This window comes from Aplidium turbinatum, chromosome 4, assembly GCF_918807975.1.
Source record: "Aplidium turbinatum chromosome 4, kaAplTurb1.1, whole genome shotgun sequence".
NCBI classification, from domain to species: domain Eukaryota; kingdom Metazoa; phylum Chordata; class Ascidiacea; order Aplousobranchia; family Polyclinidae; genus Aplidium; species Aplidium turbinatum.
The window spans coordinates 13160787-13167184 of NC_137475.1; positions in this window are offsets into that span (position 1 = coordinate 13160787).

Sequence of the window (6398 nt, forward strand, 5' to 3'; positions counted from 1 at the left end):
TGCATACTGGGTACGAAATGCGTTCTTTTCTAGCATAAGAGTCAACCCACCTAACATTTTATTAGTGCGCCCGCCACAGCTCTCCTTAGTGCCAAAGTGGCCAGTATGCAAAAAAGGTTGGTGACCCCTGAGTTAAGAGATTGGAATTAGCTCATGCAAAGCGAGTTTCAAGTATAGGCCTTCGCAGTAAAGAAAAAGAAAAGGAGATTACAGTGTAGCAACCAAGCCAAATTTCAAACTGATAATTTTATTTCGGATTCAACCACGTTTTCATGTGTTGTTGCTTCAACCTTTTTCTGTACTTCAAGCTATGTTTTAGCATAGGTTGTTTTTCGATATGATGTTCAGAAATAAAAACAAACTGAACAGTGTTTCATTTTACAAAAAAAAGGTAAAGATTGTTGGCTAACCTACACCGATTACATATAGCCTACATAACCTACTTTGTCTATAACATTAACAACACACTAACACAGCTAGGTGTTTTAATAGAGCCCCGCCAAATAAAATGCTAGGAGTGTAACCAGGGGGAGGGGGCAATTGCCTCCCTTAAAATTTCTTGCTCACCTGTAAAATGGCAAATAATAAAACGTTAATCAGAGAAAACGGTTTTCGATTAAATTTCGTAAATTATCTCATAGTGTAGTAGCCTACCCTACAGTACGGTAGCTCCCCTAATTTAACCAAATTCGGTTAAACCGTCACCTACGGGATAAACACATCCGTTATTCTTGATCCAGCTAAAAACAATAACTTAGTTAGCCTATATACGGTATGTCACAATTGATGATGTTTTATCTTGATCCAGCATACTTGTTCTTTAGAAACGCCATTTGCGTCTCTTTTCCTTTAATTATAACCAAACTAGAACCAGCAAGTGGAATTCGTATAACCAGGGGCACAGTCATAAAGTCATATAACCAATTGTACTCCCCTACCCTCCCCCCTTCCGGAAATGATTTTATAGGCCTACAGTATGTATATATGCAACCGACTAACAAACTTATAAGATATTGAAACGCTGTAGAAAAGTTTGTTAAAAAAGTTGTCCTATTTCTTTGATCAAAATCACGCGGTATTTAGGCTAGTCATATAACACTTTCGCTGCTGACAGTAGGCTATGTAAGAATTTTCCAACCCCATTGTTTCGCTTTCTTGTTCCATTATCTTAGATTCCTAGTAATAACTCAAGTCTCAAGTTGTTAAGTTCTTTTGCTGTACATAATGCTTGGTTGTGTTTAATTTGCTTGTTATTTATTGAACCAGGTGCAATGCCAAATACAGTATCTGCAGTGGTTCAAGTAAAAGTATCGTGCATTTAGTTAAATATGTAGCCTATTAGCCTATACAGCCTACCTAATTCCAGTCATATTGTTTCCAGTGCGTGCGTTTATTCGTTTTTTCAATTATATTTTTGAGAGACCCTTCAAACGGCTACTTATTTGCTCTTTCGGAAATTCTGTGCTGGTTATCTTGCGCATGACCACTCCAAAAAAGCCTTCCAAAGACAAGAAAGTTATTCTTTTATCGTTGATTAAAATTTAACGTTACTGCAACCTAAATTTTAAACAATTTATATCGTTTTATGTTATGACGTCACTGAAAACGTTGCCCCTCCTGGAAAAGTCTTGCCTTTTCCTTGCCCCTCCCCCTCTGTGAAAATTGATCTGGTTACGCCACTGTTCTAGAGCCAGTGAGAGAGGTACAACCGCAATTAAATTGGATGACTGTAATGACTACTGACTAGGGCCTTATATTTTCATTAATTATCGCTCTTTGATGCCCTCCCTTTCATTTGATTGATTGGTTTTGTTTAAATTCAATTCAATTCAATTCAATTTATTTTTCTTTGTCAGAACGCAAAAAGAAATGATATTGTAAAAAAGAAATACAGTAACAAAACCAACAAAAGGAAAAGGTGGCAAAACCTTAATGGTTTAAGACGTGCATAAAAAGATCTAATATTGCGGTATTTGCATCGATAAGTATAGTTAAGCACGGCCACCAAACCTGATACTGTAAAACAAGTAGCCTAGATGAATTAGTTAAGAATCAGTCGCCTCCTCGTTGCTGAAACAATTGAAGCGCCAATTCTTAAAGCAATGAGAACACGACTGAACCTAACAACATCACAAAAACAAACTAACACACACATATTGTAATTAGGTAATGGACTATCAAAACATGGATTATTTACAGATTTTATACAGAAATAAAGTGTTCGCAGCAACGATATTAAGTAGCCTATAGATTGCAGAACAAATACACAATATGGCAGCTCATTATCAAGATAAAATAGTTAAAAAAGCTTTGTTTTTTTAAATTAATTTCTTGCACATGTAAAAGCGTGTGAACGTGATATGACAACTGCCCATCTAGCCAATAGGCTACAAATCGGCAAAAACGTATCATGATGTGAACATTACAATTATGCTATGCATCTAGGCCACGCCTAGGCCTACTTCTGCAGCTAAAATTGTTTATGCTTGAGTAAATTGCAAATTTTCTTATTACTTGATTTAGGCTACTTAAGCAACAAGTAGTTTTCAGGTTTAATTATTACTTTATTAAAATAAAAATCCTTTACATGGATTGGTTTGACAACATCTAGGCCTACCATATTTCCATCTAAAAAGAGGACACGTTTCGCCAGAGAGTAAAATACAAGTAGAATGTTACGTATGAAGAATTTTTTACATCCTTTTGGATAATTATAGACGTATGCAGCAAAAGTTGCAGCAAAAAAAAAAAAAACAGACAAAGTTGGTTTGCTTCTCGGAAGCCGATTTGTTAGATTTGTGTGACAAAATGAAAATGTGATGTGATAATGTCATAAAAATGTGACAAATCAGGCAGTATCTGCAAGTACCCATGCCTTAACTTTTTTCAGAAAAAAAGGATCAGCTTTAACGAAAGCTGCACTCGACTGCCGAGAAACATCATAAAATTACTTGCACAAAATATAATTGAAGTTGTATGCAGCTGTTAATGAGATACTAAGGACAGGCTCAACTAAGAAAAGGCTGTTTCTTTTCTTGTACCATTGTGGCTGCATCATATAGATTAAAGTCATTCTACATTTGCACTCACGTAAGTTGTAAGTATCCATGCCACGATTTATTTGAAATAGGCTGTATGTCATGCATACTGCACTTTGGATTATTTTTCGATTTGCTTCACTTGACAAATTAGCCAAATTATTAAGTTGGTAATCAGCAACGTTTACAAGCGCTGAATCAACACAAAATAGATCTGGGTAAAATAATATTTTATTGTAAAAGTGTGAGAACCTTAAAATGTAAATATATCAAACTCTTTTGCAAATTTTTGCGTTTTTTAATGTTTCATTTCTTTGTGATTTACTCCATTGTTTAATTTTCTTATCTTTTTTAATTTGTCCAATTTTTCATTTTCATAAATTGATGGATCAGATCTCCTCAAATGAGGAAATTTCCTCACAAGTGGATTTGCAGTTCCACTCGCAGTCTCGCACTCATCGCTGACCATTATTTGGCTTTTAAGACAATCGCAAAGCAATGTAGTATGTTTCAATGAATGTTTCAATGTTTTTTTTTTAAATCTATAAATCAGAATGTTGTATTGGTACAGAAATGGTTGGAAATTGGGAAAAAAGCCTCATAACAATGAAATCCTGTTGAAAATATGAGCAAGAAAACTGAAAATGTAAAAAAGAGGACATTTGAGCATTTTTGGGTGTCCTCGGAGGACAATTTTTTTTTTTTCAAAAAAGAGGACAAATCCTCCTAAAAGAGGACATATGGTAGCCCTAGACAACATCTCCTCTCGGATCTCCTCTCTGCTCTTTAGCTCATGCGCCTGTGGTGGGCAAGTGAAGCCTTCGTTGGCTTCTGCGTTTATTGCAAACTGCAAATGGCTGTGCCCATTGCAAATATATGCTGTACACAAAGCAAACAAGCGCGTTGCAAGTTTTGCAGAAACCACTATTTCTTCTGGGAGCTGGGAGGAAATAATTACCTGAAATGAAAACAAAAAACAGAAAAATCTAATTTCACAAAGCACCGTAGAGACAATTTTTCTGAAACCTTGACTTTAGACAGCCGAATCCAACTGCAGGTTAATTGTACTCGGTCAACTAGTAGTCTATCGCAGAACACAATCGGTAGGCCTACCATTTTTGAAGTGTGGTATTACCCGCCCTCAAATCGATCTCAGATCTACCAGCACTAGAACCGAAGGCGATCCACCTCCCATTTGTCAACTGGAGATGGTAGTGAACAACCTCTAGCCACAAAACCAAGCAACTGCAAAACTGGAATGCCGACACTTTACTTTTTTTTATTGCTGTCACGTTCAAGTATTGATTTATGATGAAAGGGCATTTTGGTTTGCTGCTTGGAACGCAGTCAGCAAATCAATTCATTTTCAGATTGGTTTATCGTCTGCTGACATTTAATTTCAACCAATGTAAAAAGGACTGATTTGCAAGCAAAAAAAATTATAAACTGTATCAGAACAAATTAGACGAATGTTTTGGCGATGATGCCATTGACATTTCACAAAAACAGTCATAAGTGAGCGTACAAGAGTTTATAGATTACAACCTACTCTGAGCTGACAGCTCATTAACTGAGTATGGGACCTTTTACCTGAGCTGACAAAATGGTGAAAACACATTGATAGAGAATTTAATTCAAATTTTTTTGTAGGAATACAACAGTAATGATGGAGGTACAAATAGAGTACGGGAACAAAACCAACAAAATAAAAGGTGGCAAAATCACAGAAGTTTAAGACATGCGTACGATGTAGATTTACAGTAGAGGTTACGTAGATGAAAGCAAATTAGGTACGGTGACCAAACCTAACAGTTCAAAGTAGGCGTATTGTTGAAAGAACCAGTCCATTCCATATACCTAAAGCAAATGGAGGTGTGCCAGATGATGAAGCCTTGTGAGGACAACTGAATGAAATCTATATATTGTTAAAAATGTGATTAAAGAATTAAAATATTAAGCAGTTACAAATTAAACAGGGAGAACTGTTTAGCTTACAGGAAGTGGTAAACAAGAAGGATAAATGATGTTTGTGGTCGTTTGAGACGAGTAGCCAACTGAATAGTCTAATATGGTTCTAGGGGGGATGGGGCGATCGCCTCCCGTTGAAACATAGAAAAGTAATTACCTTAAGTAATATGCATTACCATTGTGCAAAGGAACACACTTCAGGCTTCGCCTGGAACTGTCTATAAATAAGCGCCATTCACTTAAATCATTATGAAGAAACTCCTAGTTGGACCAGAAGGCCTGGAATATCATTGCAGTAATTAACTGCTTTGCCTCTGAAAAAAAAAGACATAAACATTTCATGGTGTATTTTTAAGGTCGGCCTACACATCATTGTATTTTGTTGAAATTGCTTTCCTGAGGTTACTTGTTAGATCTGCTCTTCAGTAGGTCGTGCATTTAGGCTATTTGTTAAAAGCTCGCTAAAGAAAATCCGAAAGAAAATCGTAACATGAAAACTTAATTGCAACAAGCAATATTTAAAAAGTCATAGAAGAGAGTAAATTAAAGGAAAAGCAGCACACTAGCCTGTTACAAGCCCATTTGTGATCAACCCCAGACAGCAAATCAACCGCTTTTTATATTGATTCAACGTCTGCAAACGTTAAATTGTTGGAAAAATTAACTTGTGTACAACGGCTTTAAATAGAAATAAAACAAATTCTCACAGAAAACAAATCTTGTTGAAGCAATACTCAGCCAAAAAAGAATGAAACTTGAGCTCGCAGAAGTTTTACAATACATTCGCTTCCTTCGATTTAAATTGGCGCTGAGAGCAGGACAGTGGCTACACGGAAACACAGTGGCCTATACATGAACAAACGTAAACAGTAACACTGTTTCGTTTGTTCATGTATAGGCTATTTTATATCTATAGTATATAGCAGTGACGATCGGTGAGGGAAAGCAAGGAAAGCAGTGCTTACCTTAGCAAAAACTATGCAAAATATAATGACTGAATTCTAGGTTTAACTTATTATTTTTATCACGTCTATTTTAACTTGAAAATTACTGTATTCGTGACTAGAATTACTCGTAACGCTTGTGAGTCTAAGTCCTCACCAAACCGCATGTCTTGCCTATAAATGCCAATTGACGCAAATGCTTCTGTCAGAAACAATCACTGAGGCTCCAGGTAAGCAACTATCAAACTTGCTTCCCCAGATTCAAAAATGTCAAAAAACGTCTTCGTTTTAACCAATCCTCACCCGTTTTGCAAAACGTTACCAGCTGCTTAGCCAATCAGATGTGTTATGGTTATGGTAGGTTAGTTGTGCTTTCCCAGTGACGTCAATGCGTACATTCGCTAGAGCGACTAGACTAACTCGTCAGAATGGTATCTCGTCACGGTAC